This window comes from Equus caballus, chromosome 31 (genome assembly GCF_041296265.1).
Source record: "Equus caballus isolate H_3958 breed thoroughbred chromosome 31, TB-T2T, whole genome shotgun sequence".
Taxonomy (NCBI): Eukaryota; Metazoa; Chordata; class Mammalia; order Perissodactyla; family Equidae; genus Equus; species Equus caballus.
Genome location: NC_091714.1, coordinates 3082711 through 3107791, shown reverse-complemented (window position 1 = coordinate 3107791; position 25081 = coordinate 3082711). Strand labels below are relative to the sequence as shown.

Genomic DNA, 25081 nt, shown 5'->3' with positions numbered 1-25081 from the left:
CTTCCCTCTGTGAAACAGCAGATGAAGGATTTTCTTTCTTCCACTTAGGGGAAGTTTTAGGCTCTGCCAAATAATAACCAAAATAATAGAAACTCTGGTGTCTCCTTAATTAGCCTTGTATTTCCTCCAGGTGGCAGGAAGAGGAGTAGTTGCCCCACCTCTTGTGGCTGTTTTGTTTTTCCCTTCTTTTCTTGTTCCTCCATACCCACTTCCTCCATTTTGGGGGTTCCTGTATGTAAAGCACCGACCGACACAGTGATTGTGTCTGTCAACCTTATACCTGAATGAGTAATTTTCCCACCAACTTTCTGAAGAGATGGTTCCCAAAACGTGTTATGAGCCTCAAGTCAGCAATAACAGTCTGGAGCTGTCGCTGAGCTGTTCTGTCGAAGCCTTGAGCCATCTTCTGAGAAGTTGGATCAATATAAAATTAGATCTCTGTCATTAATCTCTTAAGATGATTTAGGCATAACCTATCTGGTCTTTCTCCTCTTAGCTCTTCAATTTATAGCATCCCGGTGAAGTGGCTACATCCGCATACATCACACAAGAGGAAAGAGAGGCTGGGAGAGATTAAGTAATTGACACAAATCTCCCAGTGACTAAGGAGTAGAGCCAAGATTCAGATATGGATCAAGTTCCAATGTTTGTTAAGGTGCATTACGTCCTATTCCAGTCAAGACCTGCGTTTGTGTGTCTTTACCCCATGATCCCGTCTACTGTACTCACATCCTGCACGGCCCTGTTTCTCGTTGACGTCCAAAGTCCTAGGCTTGTGCCCTTTAATTTAACCAAGAGGGAATGTCAACTTGAAAAGCAAATCCCAAAGTAGGATAGCCCAGTGTGGGATTCCGTGCATCTCCCTGCAACGTATTTGCCCGATGGCCAGAAGCATCTTTGTGTATTCTGTCCAATGAAGCAGCTTTATTTAACATGATGTTTCTGCATCTCTGTGGCCCCTGGCAAGGGGGTAAATATGTGCAGGGAGGTCTGGAGCAAGGAGAAGTCGGGAAGGAAGTTGCCTGGCCCCCCAGCGAGCTTCGGCTAAGTGTCCCACATAAAGGCCGCCTACCTTTTTTCCTCTTTCAAGTTAAAACCTCTTCCCCTTTTGAGATGACAAATCACAAAATCGGCTTGCCCCAGATTTCGGTGATCTCCCATTATCTCTGCATCAACTTGAGGCTGATACAAGATCAGGTCTGAAGATTGTTGCAGAAATGAGATAAGCTTTAAAAAACCCACACTCTTTAATTTTCCATGCCGATCACCACTTCATTCATTTATTCACTCAGCAAACGTTTCTGGAGCACCTGCCGTGGGCGAGGCCCTGTTGCAGAGGGTTGGGGGTCAGCATTGAACAAAACAGACTCCCTTCCTTCCTGGGGCTTGGACGTTAGTGCCCACAAACAAGCAAATGTGCCGGGCTGGGAGAAATAGAGAAGGTAGGAGCCAGAAGTGAGGTTGGAGCTGGAAGCCACTGTGAGTCAGATGGTCCGGGAAGAAGCAGCATTTGAATAGACAGCTAAGGAAGTGAGGGGCCAGCCCTGCGGTCATCTGGGGGAGGCATTCTTGGCAGAGAAATAGCGAGGACCAAGACCTTGAATCAGGAGTGTGGCTGAGCAAACTCAAGGAGAAGCTGGGTTGCCTGGGTGACCAACATCAACAATAGTGGGTGTCAGAGATAAAGGAGGGAGGGGCGAGTCCTGTGGGTGCCCTGTAGGTGATGGTTAGGCTGCAAGGTTTTATTCTGATGTATTTGGGGCACCCCTGGAAAATTTTGAAAGGGAGACAGATGTGATCTGAATAATTTTAAAAGTCCCACTCTGTCAAGTGGAGAACAGACCAGGGAGGGCAGGAGACCACTTGGAAGATGAAAGCCCTGGTCCAGGATGTCAGGAGGGAAGGGAGTGAGAAGCCACTGGATTTGGGATACAGGATGTACACTAGGGCCTGAAGAGAGAGCTAAGAGGGTGTGCCGATGTGTTTGATGGGGAGCAAGAGAGAATTAGGACAGTTCCCGGGTTTGTGGCCTGAGCAACTAGGAGTCATCTGTCGCTGAGATAAACAGGACTGTGGAGGGGCAAGTCTGGGGAAGGGGAAACTGAGTTTGGTTTTAGACAGGAGATAATTGATATTCTTCTGAATGTTCTGGTGTCTGGAGTTCCAGAGAGGGATCTGGCCTGGAGATACAATTTAGAGGGTGCAGTTGAACAGTGTGTCCCCAAATTTCTTGTCCACCTGGACCGTCAGAACATGACCTTCCTCGGAAATAGGGTCTTTACAGATATAATCAGTTAGGAGTCTCAAGAGGAAGTCATCTTGGCTTAAGGGTGAGGCATGCAGCCCACCCTAAATCAATGTCCTTATAAGACGAGAGGACACAGAGAGACACAGAGAAGAAGGCGCTGTGGGGAGGGAGGCAGGGACCGGAGTGTTGCATCTCCAAGTCAAGGAAAACCGAGGATCGCAGGTAACAACTGGGAGCTATGAGAGAGGCACGGATGGATTCTCTGTCAGAGCGAACCAACCCTGACTTTGGACTTTTGGCTTCCCGAACTATGAGAAAATAAATTTCTATTGTTTTAAACCACCAAGTTGGTGGTACTTTGTTAAGACATCCCCCGGAAACTGAAGCAGGGTCTCAGGGTGTAGACGACGTTTAAAATGTTGATCTGGATGAAGTCATACAAGACCCAGCCCAGAGCACCCTGCTCTTCAGGGTGAGAGAAGGTGAGGAGGACCCAGCAGAGGAGCCTGACAGATCTCTTTTCTTTCATCATTCTGATGGAATTTAGAAATAGGGACCGGTGGAAAACCCCGGGAAGAAATAAAAGGTAAGTTTGCAAAGTAAACAAACATTCCGGCTACGGGAATGAAGCTTTGTGCCAAGATGACCATCATTAAATCTTGTTCCTACCCCTATGCCCAGGACTAGAAAACAACTTAACAATATCTTTACTAGCTTGGGAGAGGTGTCACATGTTTTTAAAATCCACTTTACTGAGATATAATGTACATGCAACAGAATGCATTCATTTTCAGGCTTATTTCAATGAGTTGTGACAAATTGATACCCATGTAACCACAACCAAAATTCAAATATAAAATATTTCTGCCACTCCTCGAAAATTTCCTGTGCTCCTTTCCTATCAATTCTTGCCTCCCTTTCTGCTCCAATCTGTTTTCTGTCACTGTATATTAGCCGTTTCTGCTAGAATTTCACGTACATGGCATCTTACAGGATGCATTCTTCTGTGCGCGCTGTTTTCAGCATCTCCTGTGTGTGGTGTTGCATCCAGGAGTGGGCTGGAGCCCGCTGGTACAGGCTGTGCATCTCTTCCAATACTGCATCCAGTGGCATCATGTAGGCTGCTTGGCGTTGGCCAAGGCGGGACTATTTACATCACAGGAATCGGCAAGTGCTGTCAGTCAGTGTTTTTTTTCTCCTGTGAACCACTTAGCCCACCACTGGTCATGTCTTTGAATATTCAGAGTAACTTCCTGATCACTCTTCTGGCCACATTAGCAGAAAACCCAGCACCTGTTGCTGCTCCTGCTCCCCAGCTCGGCTCACACCTCACTCCCCCGCACATCCCAAGAATCCTGGGAGCTTGTCCTTGAGGGGCGTGTTCTGCTTGCAAAGCCACTCAGAGAGAGAAATGAAGACTCTGATCCACCCCTGAGGCTGAATGCACCGGGGTGTCTTTTCTGTTGTCATTGCTCTGCTCACACGTTGTGGCAGGCGGACGAGTGGTGCCCTGCTAGGATAGTCTAGAACCTTGCTCAGGCCAGAGGAGTTTCAAAGGAAGTTGATGCCACCACTGAGTTAAGGGTGGATTCTGTGCTCACACAGACTCCATGTTCTTCCCCAGTGTGCTCGGCTCCCTGAGCTCCTCTGATCCATCTTGTGCAAGAGCTTTGAGCCCTGCTCACCTGTCAGGCATCCTTTCTTCATGGTTTATCTCCCCCCGGGGGTGCCCAATATTCTTTTGGCCAATGGACTCCAGTTGAGACCACCCTAATCATCAGAGCAGTTTTAGCAATGCCGAACCTAAGAAGGAAAGGCATTTCTTTTCTCCTAGGGGTGCCTTGTCTCTGATGCAGCTTCTGCACCTTCTTCCCAGAGCCTCACAGTTTTGCAAACTCAGAGTCAAAGGGCAGCGCTGGTGGAGCCAGCTACAAAAAGTCTCGTCACCACCTGCCGCCATGACCTACTTGTTCTGTTTACACAACTTCTGAGAATCAAGAAGATCCGTTCCAGGGCTTCTTGCTGTTTCCACTGACACAGAAAGGAGGCTGTGCCCTGGTCACCAACAGCCTCTCCAGCCGTGTGTGTGTGTAATTCCTGCAGTGTGCACTCTCGGTGCCCATGTCTGCTGCAGTCGTTCCCACTGTGAAGGCCTCAAAGTTTCACGAATGATCATGCATCTGTAAGAAACTGAAACAGTTCAGTGGGATGCTCTTGCTCTTTCCACGAAAACCCTGCCTCTTGTAGTTCTGAATTCTCTTCTGGTTCTGCCAGCAATTTGCTCTGTCAGCCTAGATAAAGTCAAATTGTTTCTCTGCATGAAGGAATCAACCCATGAGAACGAGGAACACACTAAGAATCCAGGACCCCCTGGCCGTCCCTCTGGGTTTGTGGTTCGACGGTGCTGGGACCATGTGAACTCCCAGAGCAGCCCCCCACGGTATCTGTTTCACTTCCAGTTTGTCCACTTGGTCCACGTGATCTTAAGTCACTTACCACTCTGTCCTTTTTCACTTCTTAGAATAACAAAACAATCTACTGAATGCCTAGCAACTTGTGGCTGATTTTAAGACGATTGGTGTGCCTCTTATCCGAGCGCTTGAGATGTCTAAATGTGGACCCACGAAGCGTGCTGCGATGCGTCCCAACAAACTCAACAATCACAACCATAAGACCAGCTTCCAGGGTTGAGAGCTGGAAGCCCCTTAGAAGGTAGCTCTGGGACCCGCACTGGAGAAGGGATCCCTCTATAATGCCTCTGCTTAAGTCCTTTCAGTTTCCGAACTCGTCGGAGGCAGGTGAATTATTTGATAGTAATGATTCATTTCGTTTGTTAGAAAGTTCTCCTTCGACTGAGCCGCTATCTTCTGAGACTTACTCGGTCTGCTCTAGTCTCTGCGTCTAACACAGTTCCCGGCACAGAACAAGCCCACAGAAAATATTAGGGGAACTGAGAACGAGACTGTTCCTTGCACACAGTACCTCTTCACATTTTGAGGGTAGCTTTCACATCGCCCCCTAATTTTCTCATTTGGAGACTGAACACGTTCTGTTCCTCTAATTCTTCACAAAGAGGCATGGCGCCAAGTGCTCAACCGTTCAGGCTGAGTTCCTGAATCCAGCTCATATCATTTCTTCTTCTTCTTCTGTTTTTTTTTGTTGTTGTTGTTGTTGAGGAAGATTGGCCCTGAGCTAACATCTGTTGCCAATCTTCCTCTTTTTTTCTTCCCAAAACCCCAGTACATAGCTGTATATTCTAGCTACAGGTCATTCTAGTTTTTCTATGTGGGATGCTGCCACAACATGGCTTGATGAGTAGTGTGTAGGTCTGCACCCAGGATCCCAAGCAGAGCATGTGAACTTAACCACTCAGCCATGGGGCCAGCCTCTCACATCTCATCTAAGATGTGGTATTGAGATTTGGAAGAAACGATCCACCTGTCATCGGATCAGCATAGACATCTGTAGTACACCACCTGTGGTTGAGTGATGGTCCCAAATAATGAGCTCCCAACATGCCTGTCCTTTGTCATGTCATCTCACAGCAGAAGGCAGACTCAGCTTCTTGGCCTGAAGCTTGCTTTGGTCAATAGGATGTGGCAAAGGGATGGTGTACAGTTCGGAGGCTAGCCCCTGAGAGGTCTCCATTGGAAATCACCATAATCATGAGAGCAGATTGGGCTAGCCTGGTGAGGGTGAGAGAGCACATGGGGCAGAGACGAGTTGTCCTAGCTGAGGCCGTTGTAGACCAGCCGGCAGCAGCTGACCTGTCTGCTGAACAGAGGTACACGAGTGGGTCCAGTCACACTGGCTGTCTGGCCTGGGTCCATCGAACCACGCAGCTCACCTGCAGACTTGTGAGCAATAATAAGGGGTTAGTGTTCCATGCCGCTGAGGTTTTAGGGTTGGTTCTTACGCAGTGTTATTTTGGCCATAGATAAGTGACACACCATACTATCAGTGCCACTCAAGATTATATTATGATAGAGACCTCATCAAACTTGTGATCAATTACTCTCATCTGATAATTTTCACTTATACCAATTTCCTGACCGGGCCTGCCCACTACAGTAGCTACTAGCCGTATGTGGCAATGGAGCATTCGAAATGTGGTCAGTCTAAGTTGAGATGTGCTATAAATATCAAATGCAAATCTGATTTTGAAGACTGAGTACTAAAAGAAGGGTAAAATATCCCATTGCTAATTTTTATATTGATTATATGTTAGAATGATTATATTTTAGATATATCGAGTTAAAAATATTTTGAAGATTAATTTCCCCAGTCTCTTTTGACCTTTTTAAATGTGACTACTAGAAACTTTAAAATTACATGTGACTCACGTCATATCTCTACAGGAGAGCACCACTCAAGACAGTGTCTTTCTAGCCTATGTGTTTATAATTTTCTTGTCTGTGTATCTTATTGCTTTCAGCTCAGAATTTCAGCCAAAGGAAATAACATGGAGTCTTGAGCATTATCTGTACTATTAGTTATTCATTGCAAATCTTAAAATTCAGCAAATCTGATAAGCATCTCTTCCTTATCTTCATCTAAGCGATTGATTTAAAATAATTTTGAGGAGCACAAGATAAATACCATAAGCCCATAGCATTTCATTAATCAGTTCCTTTCACTCTGAAAAAATGATTTACCAGTCTTGGTTGTACGCAGTGACTCAATCAGAGAAGAAGAATCTGCCTGAGAGGAGTGCCATTCAGCCTGCATTTTACCATTTTATCCAGAAGGGTTTAAAAAGAATCTTTGTGAAATGCTTTGCTAAAATCAAGATCCACTTGTGGAAATCAAGATGTGCAGTACAGGAGAAAAAATCAATATCTGGAGTATGTGAGGTGTACTCAATGCACCAACAAACTAACACATCAAGAAAGGAAATGAGGCAGGAGTCGACCAAGATGGTGCCGTAAGATGCTCCTGAGCTCCCCTCATCCCACTGAGGCACCAAATGGACAGCTACACACGGAGCAGTTCCTTCTAAAGAGATCCAGAAATGAGCTGAGTGACTCCTGAGTGACACTTTAGATGGATGAGAAAAATACCCACATCTAATTGGGTAGGAAAGGCTGAGACACACTCTCACCATAAACCCACACCTGACACAGTGCCACACCATTTGGAGGGACACCTGACTCTTAGCTTCCCCCTGAGGAGCAAAGGATTTGGATCCTACATTTAGTGCCCCAGGTTTTAAGGTTCCTACCAGGGGACAGGTCCCCAAAACAACCAGCTCTGAAGACCGGTGGGGCATGTGTCCATGAGACACACAAGACTATGGCAAATGGAGGAACGATTCTTAATGGATGAGCCAGCATTGACCTGGCAATTCCCCCAGGGTTCAGCAAAGAGACAGCAGGCAAAATCACCCATCTGTTGGTCTTTCCCTGAAAAGAGTTTATCTGCATACTTTAGAGCTGCGGTCCAAGGGCCAAGTTTCTAATCCAGCAGACATCAAAGGGCTGGCTGCAGTCTTCCCCAGAGACCGGGGAAGCTGGTGGACAGCTCTCATGCCTCCTCCCTCCAGACCACTCCAAGAATAAAACCTGGTCACTGGAGGGAGCATATATATATATATATGTGGCTCCCCAGAGTTTTTGGCTGCCACCCAAGGGACAAGCCCCCAGATCACCTGGCCCTAATAGCCAAGGGGGGTTGCATTCATGATTTCCCCAGGACTGTAGCAAACAAAGATATAGTTCTTAACAGGCACAGGACCATTTCTCCCCTCCCCCCACCATGGTTATACAGCCAGGCCCAGCACAGAGGAAACAGGCAAAAATTCCAATCTCCAACTTTCTCTCCGGAAGGGGCTTAACTGCCTCCTTTCCCAGCTGCTGCCTGAAGACACAGCTTCTAATTAGCCTGCATCTAAGTGCTAACTGTCATCCTCCCCTTAGGACATGGACAGGTCTTGGCATACCCTCAACTACTGGAAACCACTAAGCACAAAGAAGACTTGGACAATCGCAGAAGTTTGAGAGACAGCTGGGAACACGGGCCAGGCTGATCGATGACGTTCGTCTCCTACAAGAGACCATTCTTGTCAAGTCTGGGAGAGGTGACTGTTTCATCTAATGTGCAGAACCCAACACAGAGAGTCAAGGAAAATGAGAAACAAAGGAATATGTTCCAAAGAAAACTCAAGATAATTATTCAGAAACAGAGATAAGTGATTTATTTGATAGAGAATTCAAAACAATGGTCATGAAGACGCTCGCTGAGGTCAGGAGGGCAATACGTGGACAAAGTGAGAATTTCCACAAAGAGATAGGAAATATTAAAAAAATATCAAACAAAATCACCAGAACTGGAAAATACCGTAACTGAAGTGAAAAATTCAGAAGAGGGGCTCAACAGCAGACTAGATAAAGCAGAAGAAAAGATCAGAAACTCAAAGACAGGGCAATAAAATTCATCCAATAAGAGGATCAAAAAGAAAAAAGAATGAAAGAGAGTGAAGATAGCTTCAGGGACTTATGGGACACCATCAAACAGACCGATGTCTGCATTGTAGAGGTCCCAGATGAAAAACAGAGAGAAAGGGGCAGAAAGTTTATTCAAATAAATAATGGCTGAAAATTTCCCTAACCTGGGGAAAGAAACAGATATCCAGATCTAGGAAACCAAGAGAGTTCCAAAGAAAATGAATCTAAAGAGACCCACACTGACACATATTATAATTAAATTGTCGAAGGTTAAAAGCAAGGAGGGAATCTTAAAAGAAGCAAGAAAAAGCCACTTGCCATGTACAAAGGAACCACCATAAGACTACGAGCAGATTTTTCAAGAGAAACTTTGCAGGCCAGAAGGGAGTAGGGTAACATATTCAAAGTGCTGAAAGAAAAATATTGCCAACCAAAAATATACTACCTGGCAAAGTTGTCCTTCAGAATGGAAGGAGAGAGAAAAATTTTCCAGACAAACAAAAGCTGAAGGAGTTCATTACCAAGAGACCAGCCTTACAAGAAATGTTAAAGGGAGTTCTTCAAGCTGAAACAAAAGGACACTAATTAGTAACAGGGAAACATATGAAAGGATAAAACTCATTGGTAAAGGCAAATATGTAGTTAAATTCAGAATACTCTAATGTTGCAATGATGGTGGATAACTTACTTATAACTCTAATATAGAGGTTAAAAAGAAAAAGTATTAAACATAACTATAACTATAGTAATTTGTTAATGGATTCACAATGTAAAAAGATGAAAATTGTGACATAAAAAATAAAATGTGGGGTGGGGGAGATTTGGTATGTGTTCAGAGTTATTATCAGCTTAAAACAGATCGTTATGAATATAAGATGTTTTATGTAAGCCTTGTGGTAACCACAAAGCAAAAATCTATAGTACATACACAAAAGATGAAGAGAAAGAAATCTAAACACACCATTCCAGAAAATCATCAGATCACAAAAGAGGAGTGCAAGAGAGGAAGAAAAGAACAAAGGAAGACAAAACAAGCAGAAAACAGTTGACAAGATGGCAACAAACCTATCAATAATTACTTTAAATGTTAGTGGACTAAATTCTTTAACCAAAAGACGTAAAGTGAAAAAATAGATAAAAATATAAGACCAAACTATGTGTTGCCTACAAGAGACTCACTTCAGCTTTAAGGACAGAAGTAGACTGAAAGGGAAGAGATGAAAAAAAGATATTCCATTCTAATGGAAATGTTAAAAAAGCAGAGGTAGGGACTGGCCCCTTGGCCTAGTGGTTAACTTCTGTGTGCTCTGCTTCAGTGGTCTAGGTTTCGTTCCCAGGTGTGGACCTAGACACCTCATCAGCAGCCATGCTGTGGCCGCAACCCACATACAAAATAGAGGAAGATTGGCACAGATGTTAGCTCAGGGTTAATCTTCCTCAAGTAAAAAGAGGAAGATTGGCAATAGATGTTAGCTCAGGGCAAATCTTCCTCAGCAAAAAAAAAAAAAAAAAAGAGAGAGAGAGAGAAAAGAAGATGTGGCTATCCTTATATCAGACAAGATAGACTTTAAGCTAAAGATTGTAACAAGTGACCAGGAAAGTCATCATATAGTGATAAAGAGATCACTTCATCAAAAGGATATAACAGTTATAAATATTTATGGACCCAACATAGGGGCCCTAAATATAAAAAGCAAATTTCAACAGATCTGAAGGAAGAAATAGATAGCAATACAACAATAGCAAGGTCCTTCAATACCCTACTTTAAGCAATGGATAGATTATTCAGACAGAAAATCGATAAAGACACATTGGACTTAACTACGTATTAGACCAGGAGGACCTAAGAGACATATACAGAACCTTCCATCCAACAGCAGCAGAACACACATTCTTCTCAAGTGCACATGGAACATTCTCCAGGATAGATCATATGTCAGGCCACAAAACAAGTCGTGATAAATTTAAGAAGATTGAAATCATAGCAAGCATCTTTTCCAAACACCATGTTATGAAACTAGAAATCAATTACAAGAAGGAAACTAGAACATTCACAAATGTGTGGAGATTAAACAACATGCTCCTGAACAACCAATGTGCCAAAGAAGAAATCAAAAAGTATATTGAGACAAATGAAAACAGAAACACATCTCCCAAAACTTAAGTGATGCAGCAGAAAAACAGTTCCAAGAGGGAAGTTTATAGTGATAATTGTGTACACTGAGAAAAAAAAGAGAGTTCCCAAATAAACAACCTGAGTTTACACCTCAAGGAACTTTACACCTCAAGGAACTTGAAAAAGCAGAACAAACTAAGTCTAATGTTAGTAGAAGGAAGGAAATAGCGAAGATCCGACATAAATTAAATAGAGACTAAAAATACAGTTTCAAAGATCATGAAACTAAGAGCTGATTTTTTGAAGTGATAAACAAAGTAGACAAACCTTTAGCTAGACTTACCAAGAAAAAAAGAGAGAGGACTCAAGTAAATACAATTGGAAATGAAAGAGGAGACACTACCACTGACACCGTAGAAACACAAAGGATCAAAAGAGACTACTATGAACAATTACATAGCAAAAGATTGCACAACTTAGAAGAAATAGATAAATCCCTAGCAACATACAACCTACCAAGATTGAATCATGAAGAAACAGAAAATCTGAATAGGTCAGTTACTAGTAAGGAGAGTGACTCAATAATCAAAAAACTGCCCAACAAACCAAAGTCCAGGACCAGATGGCTTCACTGGCGAATTCTACTAAACATTTACCAAAGAATTAATACCAATCTTCTCAAACTCTTCCAAAAAATACAACAGGAGGAACATTTCCAGACTCATTTTATGAGGCCAGCATTACCCTGACACCAAAGTCAAAGACATTACAAGAAAGGAATATTACAAGCCAATAACCCTGATGAACGTAGATGCAAAAATCCTCAATAAAGTATTAGCAAACCAAATTCAACGATACATGAAAGGGATTATATACCATGATCAAATGGGATTTATTCCAGGGATGCAAAGATGGTTCAACATCTGCAAATGAATAAATGTGATACACCACATTAACAAAATAAAGGATAAACATCATACCATTATCTCAATAGATGCCAAAAAAGCATTTGACAAAATGTAACATTCTTTCATGATCAAAGTTCTCAACAAACTGAGTATAGAGGGAACGTAACTTAACATAATGAAGGCCATATGTGACAAGTCCACAGACAACATCGTACTCAACGGGGGAACACTGGAGGCATCATACTTCCTGATTTCAAACTCTATTACAAAGCTATAGCAATCAAAACAGGATGGTATTGGCATAAAATAGACACAAATCCATGGAAGAGAATAGAGAGCCCAGAAATAAACCCATCTACGTGTGCTCAGTTGATTTCTACAAAGGAGCCAAGAATATACAATGAGGAAAGGACAGTCTCTTCAATCAATGGTCTTGGGAAAACTGGACAGTCTCATGTGAAAGAGTGAAACTGGATCCCTATCTTATTCCATACACAAAAATTAAATTAACCAAAAATGGATTAAAGACTTGAAACTAAGACGTGGAACCTTAAAACTCCTAGAAGAAAACATGGAGGTAAGCTCCTTGACGTTGGTCTTGGTGATGTTTTTTGGATTTGACACCAAAAGCAAAGGGAACAAAAGCAAAATTAACAATGGGACTATATCAACCTAAAAAGCTTCTGCATAGCAAAGAAAACCATCAACAAAATGAAAAGGTAAACTATGAGCTGGAGAAAATATCTGCAAACCACATATCTGATAAGGAATTAATATCCAAAATGTACAAGGAACACATACAATTCAATAGCAAAAAAACAAACTCAATTAAAAAAATGGGCAAAGGACTTAAATAGACATTTTTCCAAAGAAGATATACAAATGGTCAATAAGTATGTGAAAATGTGCTCAACATTACTAATTATCGGGGAAATGCAAATCAAAACCTCAATGAGATATCACCCCACACCTGTTGGGATGTCTGCTATCAAAAAGACAAGAGATAACAATTGCAGGCGAGGATGTGGAGAAACAGGAACTCCTGTACGCTGTTAGTGGGAATGTCAACTGGTAAAGCCATTAAGGAAATCAATATAGAGGTTCCTCAAGTAGTTAAAAATAGAACTACCTTGTGATCCAGAAATCCCACTTCTGGATATCTATCCAAAGGAATTGAAATCATTATCTCAAAGAGATACCCCTCTTCCCATGTTCATTGCAGCATTATTCACAATAGCCAAGGTATAGAACACCTAAGTGTCCATAAACAGATATATGGATAAAGAAAATGTGGCCTATTTATGCAATGGGATGTTATTCACCCTTAAAAAAGAAGGAAATCCCATCATTTGCAACGACATGGATGAACCTAGAGGGTATTATCCCAAGCAAAATAATCCAGGCAGAGAAAGACAAATACTGAATGGTATTAGAGCCCACTTATATGTGGGATCTAAAAAAGAGTCAAACTCATAGAAACAGAGAGCAGAAAAGCAGTTGCTAGGGGTTAGGGGGTGGGGGAAATAGGGAGGAGTTGTTTTAAAGAGTGCAAACTTACAGTTATGAGATGAATAAGGTCTGAGAATCTAACGTGTAACATGGCAACGATAGTTGACAGCACTGTATCGTATAACTGAAATCTGCTAAGAGAGTAGAACTTAAATGTTCTCACCCCCTGCTCTCCAATAAAGTTAATTATGTGAGGTGAGGAATGCATTAATTAACCCAATGGCGAGAATCTTTTCACAATGTATATGCGTATCAAATCATCACATTGTGTACTTTAAATATCTTATTACCATTTTATTTGTCAATTACACCTCAATAAAAAATAAAGAAATGAAGCTGTTTACGATGACACACTCACCGTGTTTACCACACACTTTTCTAAGTGCTCACAAAACTACTTGTGAAACAATATGTTCTAAAATACTTCTTGGGTGTCAAGTCATTCCTAGTCTTCAGTGACCGTTTTCCAAGCTTCTTCACACCTTTCTTTTGAGAAATTAGGATGTTTGTCGTCTCCGGTTTCATGGGCGTGGTTTCCCATTCTCCAGCTCTTCCCCCATACTCAGGACATTTGTCTTCTTTAATTCTGTGAGCATCCTGTCCCGTTCTCCAGTCCTTGTCAAGTATTCGAGGCCAGTAGACTCTGCATGAAACTCACGCTGACTGCGAAGAGCCTGAAGACATCATTACTGAAATGTCTTAATCAAGGGAATGTGGGTAGCCATTTCCACCCTAAAACCAGATACAAAAGGTGATGTGCCTGGAGGCGAGCTCAGTTTTTCACTTAAAACATGAAGAAAATTTCACTTGAAAGTTTGGTAAACTTCAATACTTTCCCTAATACCCTCTATTTGACTTTTCTCATATATAATACGTTCTCACAGCTCAAGGACATGTAACAAACTTTCGCTAGGTGTCTCCACCCCCGCCCTGCGAGCCCTGGTGTGTCTCCAGCGAGTATGAGGGTTCTGTGGGCAGCTGGACCTGAATAGGTGGGAGCCCCTGCTCTAGCGTATCTGACTCCCTTTGCCTCCGGGCTCTGCTTGGGCTTTCCCTCAAGCCTGGAATGTTCTCCTCCCACTCACCTTAGTGGGAAATTCCTCCTCATCCTCCACCCTTCAAGGGTAACTTCTTCAGGGAAGCTGCCCTGAGCCCCACCCAAGTCCCACGCCTAGGATGCTCTCCAAGGATCCTCACTTCTCCAGACCTTTCATTGCACCTTGAGCTTGTGTGTGGACTTTTCTTCAGTCTTTTGGGCTGTGCTACTGTTCTTAGGGTGGGGACCACCTCTCTGCTCATCGCAGATCAGAGGTGCTCAGCCCAACATGCACCCATAGCACGTGCCCAGCATCCAGCGAGCGACAAGAGGATGCACAATTGACACCTGGGCATCATCCTTGCCCTTCGAGTTCTAAGCTGAATCATCAGTTCTGCGAATTCTTCCTTCAAATCGCTTCTCTTGCATTTCTATCTTTCTCTCTCCTTATCCCTCTGATCTGTGTAGGGGAGGAGAAAATCCTTTTTCCTGCTACCCTCTGGGGTTCTCCTGCTGGGGCCCTGTAAATTGAACTAGCCAGAGAACAGAGAGAAAAACCGAAGTTTATGAACATGGCATCACGCTTACACACGGGAGCACACAGAGATGAGTCGCTCACACAAGTGGCCAGAACTTGGGTCTATGCCTCATCTTTGGGGATTTCTGGGCAGCAGAGGCAAGTTATGGGAAGATGATGAGGAAAAATGTGGTAAACAGGGCTGTGTAGTAAGGTTTGTCATGCAGATTCAGGTTGGAGCCTTCTGCCTAACAAGAATTGCTGGGGCCAGTCCAGTGGTGCAGCAGTTAAGTTCACATGCTCTGCTTCAGGGCCTCAGGGTTTGCTGGTTCAGATCCCGGGTGTGGACCTACACACTGCTCATGAAGCCGTACTGTGACAAGCGTCCCACATATAAAATAGAGGAAAATGGGCACAGATGTTAGCTCAGGGCTAGTCTTTCTCAGCACAAAGAGGAGGATTGGTGGCAGATGTTAACTCAGGGCTAATCTTCCTCTAAAAAAAAAATAAAGAAAAAGAAAGATTGTTGAGGGTCCCCTTCTTCCTGGTATGGGGGAGGGAACCATGTTACAAGTGGAAATTCCCTTTACAAAAGAGAAGTGTTGTGTTTTTAGAGTTTTTCCTATGGGTTCTCAGTGGCTTTAGTTCAAAATAATCCATATGCCAAAGAGCCATACTAGGGGTGGCATGTTCTGGACTTCTCGGCCACAGGTCAGGACCACCGCACTGGCTCATTTAACTCGTCTGCCTGCACCTGTTTCTCCCAACCCAGCTGACCTCCCACCTCGCTCAGACGGACTTCACTACAGCGTGGCAGCATGAACCTGCTCACTTGTGTGTTTGACCTTCAGAGGCTCCAAAGGCCCCCGGGGTTAAAGGTCAGATTCCTGACTCAGGCCCCGCCCCGTATCTCTTACAGCTGGGTTGACCAGATCTCGCTTCTTCAAGAACGTGTCCTGTTGACCGGCTGTTTGGCGTGACTGACTCTCTGTTGTTGTGTGTAGGGTTTTTAAAGATGTTTTGGGGACTTATTCTTGTATGACCAAGATAACCCAAGGATATTTTGACATGGCATAAAACCCACTGAGTTTTTATCTTTTAAAAATATTGCCCAATGATGGACATGACAGAAATGCTCTCCTTCTCCTTAATCCTTGTCTTTTCTCTCGACCCCAGCTCTCTTCACTGCCGCTCACGGGCGGGTGAGGTTTGGCGGTAGGTGTTGGTGGCTTATTATTGTAACACCTTGAAGTGAGTTTCCTAATATGGACGAGCACAGTGTCCTCCACAGGAAATGCTGGCTTTAAAAAGCCCGAGTCAAAACCTCTTTGTTCCGGTCTCGTCTCCAGGGCAGACCGTGTTAACTCTGCTCCCACACTGTCCCCAGACCACTCAGGACTGTCCTCTCTCTGTGCCTTTCCTCATCCGCTTATTCCCAACCACATCGTGACTCCTCCGCCCCTTTTCCTGTCCGGGCATCCTCCAGGAGAAAGCGCAGGTGTCCCACTGTTGACATCATCCCCTGCAGGCCTGTCGCCAGGGGTCCTACTCAGAATCCCATGCTTGGTTATCTGTATTGATCAACCAAACTTTGTCACATCCCCCGGAAACCCCCTTGTGGTTGGTTTCAGCTATCTTTCATCTCTCGTGCTTGTATCAGTTAGCACTGAATGGTCCTACACATCACAGAAAACTTCAAGTCACAGAGTCTTCAGCGGGCTGGAATTGGGGTTTTCTGTCCTACAAAGTCCTGTAGGTACGCCGTCCAGGACAGGTGGGCCAGTTCTGCTCCACGGTCCTCACACAGCCCAGCTCTTCCCGTTCAGCCATCCACTGTCCCTGGAGGGTGGCCCTGTCCTCACAAAGAAGGTGGTACCCTTGTTCCAGCCTGTTGGATGGTCGGTCAGACAAAGAAGGGGGCAAAGGCCACCCATCAGTTGACTCAAACTGTCCAGTACTTTGTCAACATCTCAGCCAGAGTTTCATTGCGTTGCCACACCCAGAGGTCATTGTATAGAGTCACGGTCTTCTTCCCAGGTGCCTGTGTGTCCAGGCAACACTTTTACCACCATGGAAGAAGGAGAGAACGGAAACTGGGGGAAATTAGTCTCTGACAGCCCTCGCCTTCGCAATCTTCACATACGCATGTCTTAAAGGGGACAGGGACCTCTCTCACACATCTTAACTCACCCCTGGGGCCACCCATGGGCCTGAAGACAAAACAAATAATCGGAAAGTTTCAGCTGCTCATTTCAGGGGTTTGTGCTCATTCGAACGTGATGCTCTGACCCAGCCATCATCCTTGAGCTCAACCTCGAGTAAGCACATTGTCTCCATTCTTCCTAAAAAGGATGCAGTTTTAGCCAGTTCAAAATCAGAAAGTGAACACGTAAATGGTGAGCGTCTCATGCTATCAAGGGAGGAGAAGCTGTTGCCCTTTGAGATTTGCCCTGCAAATGGGATGGGCACAGTTGAGACCCTAAAGAGCTGGGGTAACGGGCTCGGCACCTGCCCCCCGAGGCACGTCGAGGGAAGAGGAAGAAGAGGAAGAACGTAGAAAGTGCATGTGGTACAGGAGGCCCTCCCATCACTGGTGACAACCAACACGCTCAGGTTTGTTTGCTTAAAACCGCGACCCCCCAGGAAGTGAAGGAGAGACTTGAGGAGAAAAGTAAGAAACAAAAGTGATTGTGAACAAGAAAAGTAGGCTTTGTTTCCAGGCCACTCAGAGAAAGTATGTAAATAATGACTTTTACTGGTAATAACTAGAATCACTCGTCATGGACAAAAGTCATTTCTATCGTTTTTGTATGTCCACAGAAATATCCCAGAAACCAAAGGTCGTGGTCCCAGAAGATGTCCTGATTCTAGGAAATAAGTGAAACATAGAAGTCTGGAGTCAGAACAATCCCAGTAAATCTTAATAAAAGGGTTTATATTTTAGCACAAAGCAGACACTTGGAAGAATTGACAAAGTAAGTGAAAGAAAAATATTTGAAGAAGATACTTATCAAGTGGTTGGAGAGAAACAATGTTCATGAGTTTGTTATTATAGACATCATTTCAGAAGTGCTAATATGTTAGTAAATGTCTGAAGAAAGTTGAGGAACCTGGGAAGGAGGCTATGGTCAGAGGTGGCAGGTCAAAAGACTCCACAGGCTGTTATTTGAATACTGCTCCCAGGAGTTGTGCAGTGCACTTCCTGTGCAACTGTGAACAGCAGCCCTGTTTACAGTCACTTATGTTTAAATTAACATTCAAGCGCCCAGGGGGTCTGTGGCAGTGGACCCTTCTATGTCTATGTGGGGGTGTGTGGATGACAACCCAGAGTGGGATGTCACAACCAAAGCAAGGAGAGAGGATAGCTGCTCAGGAGGGCAGAGAGGGGATGGGAGATTGGTTACATAGAGGAAAGATTGCTCAGATAGGTAAATATCCTTAGAATTAATGAAAACCATGTTTCTCATGGTCAAAGAAGGACATTATGAATGTGGAAAGAGAGAAGACTAGAATAAATATATAGTGCTGAGTGAAAATTGGAGATATTGGTGGGAAGTCATGGTTTCAACATATGTAGATAGATGCAGATGCAAGTATAGATGTAAATGTGTGTGTGTGTGTGCACTAGTGTGGGAGTACGTGTGTGCGCGTGTGTGTAATATAAATACATTACCCAGTTTTTCCACCCGGAGGGCCTGGGAGCAGATACTCCAGTAGCAATGAACATGCTAGAGCCTGGGTATCAATTTCTACATCACATTCTCCACAGAAAGGATCCAGACTTGGCGAAATGGCAGATTCCAGGGCTGGGGCTGGGATGTTGCAAGACGGGCTGAAAACAGTAAGTAGCAAGTGCTCAAATAATGAGGGATTGTCAAAAAGATACAGTGGCCACCTTTAAGGGTGACTTGGTCAAATATGCATGAATTTACATCAAAATAAATAACGTTATCATATTAATAAAAATAATAGTAGGTTATTCAGTAACCCACTGAATAAAGAAGGAATCCATGACGCCATTTTGACTCAAATAGGGAGAAGAGGACGCTTTTGGTAGTAGAATGTCAACCTCTTGGTGTAGAAGGGCTGGAGGAATGCAGAATCACCATTGGGCACCCTCATGATAACAAGTGATCCAAGAAATATCCAGGGATGCTGGACCTGGAGGGTGAGAGCTTGATGAAGAGAGGGATATTTACAGAGTTTCAAAGCTTCTCCTCATAAAATACTACTTCATTACAGATGGGAAAAGAATGACTTGACAGTGATGACATCTGGCAGATGCCACCTTCATCATAAGGCCACAATTCATACAAGCCATGGGACCAGTCGAACCCATTCACCACCCGGTAGGACCCAGCGAGGAGAGCATGACATCATTTTTGTGATACTTCTGCCAGAAATGTGTATCCTGAATCCAGCCAGAGGAAACACTAGACAAACCCAACATTCTACAATTTGCAATCATCTAAAGGGCATGAGACCAGGGAAAGACTGAGAAACTGGTTTTGAAGAAAATCAAGGAGACTTTGAGAACCAAACACGACACGAGATTCTATACTGGATCCCTTTAGTATGAAGGACTTTAGTGGGACAAATGGTGAAACTTGAAGGGTATTGGGGACTGGATGGTGGGGAGGGCTCTGTGCTAATTGCGCAGGTATCAATTCTTCTTGCCTCAGCTTATCAATCAATCCTTACCAATAATTAGTAAGACTGCAAAATGAAATTAAACAGTTTCCTTTACATTTTCTGCCTACTGAGAGCTGTAAAACATGATGATGATAAAGCAAATAGAAAAATAATGTTAGTAAAAGATAGAAATATAAAAGCATCTTTGGAAGAAATTATTCAATGGAGAATAAGAAATGAGAGAAATATGTTCAGTGGTGGAATAGTGCAGCCAGTGGGATCAATATTTTATTTTTATCATCATTTATCCTTTTAGCATCAGACATTTTGGGACCTTGACCTACTTTTTAGGCTTGACATTTCATTTACTTTTATTGATTAACTTTTTGTTTTTTTTGTTTATTTAGTTCTGAAGCACTAACATGCAGGAACAGGAAAAAAACACTGGAAAATTTGCTCTCAGGAGCTCCCATCTGGGCCCTAATGTGACAGATGCTTAGAAATTCAATCCTGAGAAATAATGGGATTAAGCTTGGGAATAATAATGATGACGTTCAGTTTATTCAGAGTCTCACTGAGACTTCACATTGGCACCTTTTCTTAGGAGAGGTGGAAGGGAAAAGGAGCAAGTGAAAGACAGCCTTTTTGTTCTAATCATTGAAACTTTGCTTTTGGTTAATAATTAGGTCAATCTAACACATAACAATAGATGCCAGCAGGCAATACTTCTAAATAATTAGATCTTAATATATATTAAAGGAAGTAATTACCATGAGGATTAGAATGAATGTCTTGATTACTTATATTCACACCAAATCTCCAAATTCCTTGCATGTAACAGCACATTCTTCAGTCATCACAATTCAAGAATTATTACTAATTAATGGTTCTTATTCAAAAATAATTGAGTCCTACAATATTGTCCTGCTTGACTCTAGGAGGCAGAAATGGGACCATTTTATTCTTTCAGAGCAAATGAATTTTGTGACTAGCACTGGTTTCTTCTGCAAACACAAAGGACCTTTGTTTCCAAATGGTCATTTTATTCATTCCGCCAGAGTCCCATTGGCACCCTTATAATTGTGTATTTCAACAAACCGAACAAAATGTTTAACTGTAAAATATTTTTTGTGTGTATTGAAAAAAAAACGTATGTTTTAAAACAATAAAACCGTACTTTTATCTCAGGACAATGTTTACAACGTTTGTAAGTTCTGTCTTGGTTTGGGGTTTGCTAGAAGCAGCTCCTGGATTTGAGTGGGTGTATTTCACCTGGAGGGCAGTCCAGGACCCTGGAGAGCGACTGGAGGGGGGAGGGCAGCCAATGAGAGGCGAAGGAGGGTGCTATTCAGCCAACTCCCACTGTGGGTGACTGGCCTGATTCCTCTAGGAAACTGGCCAAGCCAGGATAGAAGACGTGCCTCAAGGTTACCCCACCCAAAGGGAGAGGGAGTGGCGTATTTAGGCACCACTGCTCGCCAGACATGGAGTGGGGCTGCTCCTGTGGGCGTTATTCCCCAGCGCCTTCTTCCTGTATTGCTTCAGCCAGCAGCCTCTGGTTTCAGAGGGAGTCCTCAGGCACGGAGGCTGGAAGGATGGCCGTCTGGACCAGAAAGACAAGGCCTGAGGGCATATGAAGGGGGCACCCACAATATGTGCTAGAAAATCACTTTCACTCATGTAGAAACAGTAAGCATAAGGCAAAACATCTAGATAAAGAATATGAAAAAAAAAAACTGTCACTTGCCACATCATCTCTCTATTATCTGATCAAACAAACGAATGTCTTATTGATGATGAAAATGTAACTCTTAAACTTATAATAAGACTATTATGACTGCATTCTTTTGAGCTGTGTGTCTTCTTTGGCTCTTCCAATTTTTTTTCAGCAATGGCAAATATTGTCAGAAGCTAATTTACAGGTTTATAATAATGAAAGTTGGGTTTAATACCTTCTTGGAAGGCATATTCATATTCTACACAATTCTTAACACTTTTGGGGGGGGAATGGGGGCAAATTATCAAATTTTCCTGAGTTTACTATGTCTTCATCAATAAATGAAGACAATAATGACTACCTCACAGGATATGATATCAGAGATGAAGTATAAAATGCGTGCATGCCACAGGTGCTTAATAGATGACTATGTTACTGCCTTAGCAGGCTGTCCCAACTCTAATACATATATATTTTTTACCCTGATGGAAGATTTCATGATTTGAGTGAATTTTAATTTTTAAGAGATGGAGACTTGAACATTCACTGAAACAGGCAGCCGCCCCTGCTGCGGGTTTGTCAGTGAACCACACGTCATTCTCTTGGGGGAGAATGAGGACGTGTGAATGCAGATGTTTCCGAATGTCCAGGGTCTCATTAGTCATGCAGATGAGGTATGTGTGACAGCAATGCCTCTGCAGAATTCTTGCTTCCCCGGAGGAACACGTGAGCTTGCAACAGATTCCAGGATGACACCTTGCTTCATTGCAGGGGGTTGTCAGTTCTCTGGGGAGAGTTTTCAGGAGATCTGGTAGCAAGAAAGACAGGCAAGTGTGACCTTCACCTGCAGCTGGAGGAGAGTCTGTGCCAGACACTGGATGGGGCTTGGGGCAGCCCCGGGCTGGGCTGGACGAGCGAGGTCGTCCAGGGAGTGTGATGTTTGAAGGTGACATCTAGCCCAGGTGAACTGGCCCTGACGCTACGAGATGACTGTTCTGCAAGGAGTAGGTGGGCCAGGCTCCCTGCGTGGTCTGGACGGAGTGGTGATGCCCATGGTTTCTGAAGGCAGTAGAAATTCTCCCTGTTAATTGTCGTGGAAAAGAGCAGATCTTGGAACAAGAACTCAGGGCCCCAGAGGAGGTTGCTGGGCTGGGGGATGTGTGAACGTCCTCTTCCCATGGTGCCTCTGGAGCTGGGACTTGGGCTCTGAGGCTGACTGACTCCACTTCCAGTGGGAGTGACTGGTGCCTTGCCCAGTAAGATGGCAGCCAGGGGACCACCTAGGAGGTGAGCAAAGAGGTCCTCTGTGGGTCCCCTGAACTCACCTCTGGAGACATGAAGATGGAGGTCACTTCTAATAGGAAGCTGAGGTCCCGCATGGATTGTAGCTTCTTTTATTATTCCAAAACCATCAGTAAGATCTTGTTTAAGGACTGGTCTTCATCATACTTTGGGAATCTAGAAAGGGCTCATTCCGTGCTTGCAGGGAAAGAGAGAAGGGAGACCAAAAGCTGTCTCCCACAGCTAGAACGGCAGTGGCAGCAAATACACCGTGGACGACGGCTGCCCCTCCAGCCTGGGCCACCCTGGAAGTCTTGTCTTGTCTCAGGCCCACTGAGAGCTGGCATCTTTTCAGGTCACCCAGGAAATGGTTTGGAATAAGATAGTCCCATACGTTGCTTCAAAATCCGAAGAAGCCTAGATAGAGTGGAGCCTTCTTCTCAGTGGTAAGGCATTTCGAGGCCAGACACCCGGCTCCACAGGAACATCTATGAGGATGTGGGCCCCTTTGACATTGGAAGACTTGTTTCCCTTCCTCTGACCCATGGATGTCTTTTCAAAGCCATTCAACTTTCTGCTCCTCGGTCTTCTCAGCAATCAGTGCGTCAAGGCAGAGAACCAGCATCATTATGTCTGAGGGGCTATGCTTTGACCAGTGCTATACTTTTCCATGTGCTCAGGTGACTGAACTATTCCAGATGGTAAGAAGTCAAGTAACCCAACCTGATGGAGAAGAACTCAAAATCACCTCCCAACTTCACACTTCTTTGTAGTATGCCAAAAGCTGTTAGAGTAACATGAACCCCTGCAAGACAGAACTCTAGGAAAATGCTCAGGGATGGCAGATATCCTGGCCATGCCACTCACTCCGCTGATGTCTCTTGGTTTCTGACATCTCTCTTCCCTGACCACTCTTCTCCTTTCACTTTAGGTCTTAATTCTGAAGAGTGTCTCTTTTCTTCTTACCTCTAAAGCACCTCTAACATATGTCTAACATATGCGACAGGATTTTACTTAAGGTTTGGATTTATTGGAGAGCTGGCTACATCAAAGAAAAGGCCAGGATGACCTAAAATTAAATATTAGAAATTTCTGCCCCGAAATTTATGTTATTTTAATGTGCAGAGTAATGTCTTCCAAACCCCTGCCCAGATTGGTCTCTGGGCCTAGATTTGATGTCCAGAGCACCCAATAGCAAGTATCCTTATCAATGAGGACAGATAACCCAAGAATACTTACATTGTTTATTGTCCTACCCAAGAAGGCACAAGCAATATCAGTTAGCTGTTGCTTAAATAGCATTTTTACTTTTCTGAAATTTTTCTATAGTATGAACAGCCTGATACAGCAATAATTATTATCAAGGATATTGCTATACTATGCATGGGCTTGCTTGCTAAATATCAGATTTTTAGAATGTATTAGATGTACAGGAAAAGTAAGTTAGGGTAAAAAAAAAGAAAACGTTGCTTTTATAGATGATAGCAAAATTCAACAATTAATTGCCCTAAGAACTGGCAGGGGCAAAATTAATTAAAAAAAAAAAGATTTAAATGTTTTGGATGTTAAAAACCATCATTGATTTTTAGAGGAAGCAAGGGTTTTGATTAGTAATGTTGTTGAATTTGTACTTGACACCAAGGAGGAGAATTACACCCCATCGCAGTGTTTTCCTTAGTGCCAAAATCAGAGACGAAACTGGGTTGAACAGACCCTGTGTCTGAAACCAGATGGTGATCATTATGCTTCTTTTCAGCTAATCTGTTTTTGGGCCACCACTAGAATATTCTGGAGTGGAGTGGTTAGAAGGCAATATAATACTTTTATTGCACACACTCTCAACCCGCTGGCCCCCTCTCTGTCTTACTCAGTTGGCTAAACCACAGCTCGGGTTGAATTCAGCTCTCCTCCTACTCAGCTCTTGCACCTACATAACTGAATTTGTCTAGAAAAAGATAACAAACAATGGTGGTGTCTGGTCTCTCTTTAAATTCGTGGTTGCTCACCTATTGCTGCCTGGTGGTTATATAATTCTCTACCATCTCCCCTTCATGGCTGTTTCATTCCTTTCCCTCTCTCCTCAAAGTTCTGACAACACTTTTTGCATCTTCATTCTCAGCTGATGACCTGTTTTATTATCTCAATGAGAACACAGGAACAATCAGAAAAGAACCTGCATAGCACCACCACCACACCCACCTGTCTACTGGCTTCTGTGCCCAAGGATGCTGCCTTTGAGCCTACAACTGTGGGAGAACCACCCCGCTCCTGACACAGTCCAGGTCCTTGCTGGGCACTGCCTCCCAGCCTCTTTGGTCTACTCAAGGATGGCAAACAATCACTTCTTTCTCTTTCTCGTAGAGTCAACATTTTCTTCTTCACTGGGTCATTCCCACCAATATGCAAATGTCTCATCTCTCCCATCTTAACAAAACATTTTTGGACTCTTGTGTCATCTCTAGCTGCTGGCTGTTTCTCTTTCCCCTTTTGCACACTCCCTGAAATAAACACTCATATTCCCTCCTATCTTCAACTCTCTTCCAGTCAGGTTTCTTTTCCTATACCACTCAACAAAAAACTACATCAAGGTTGAAATGATTTGCATGTTGCTAAATCTAATGGTCAATTTTTCCAGTTTGGCATTGCTTGATCTCCAGCAGTATTGCCATGACTG

The 25081-nt window shown here is 43.6% G+C and overlaps 1 long non-coding RNA gene across 2 annotated transcripts; it reads left to right on the top strand.

The window, feature by feature from the left end:
- Positions 1–1718: 1718 nt before the first annotated feature.
- Positions 1719–20597, top strand: LOC138921630 (uncharacterized). 2 transcript variants are annotated; one of them, XR_011434373.1, is made up of 4 exons: positions 1719–2834; positions 17598–17752; positions 18547–18618; positions 19020–20597. It is a non-coding gene; the product is annotated as an uncharacterized lncRNA (long non-coding RNA). The 2 variants fall into 2 exon arrangements; XR_011434372.1 differs by having other exon boundaries at positions 1745–2834; positions 18812–19525.
- The last annotated feature ends 4484 nt before the right edge of the window (positions 20598–25081 follow it).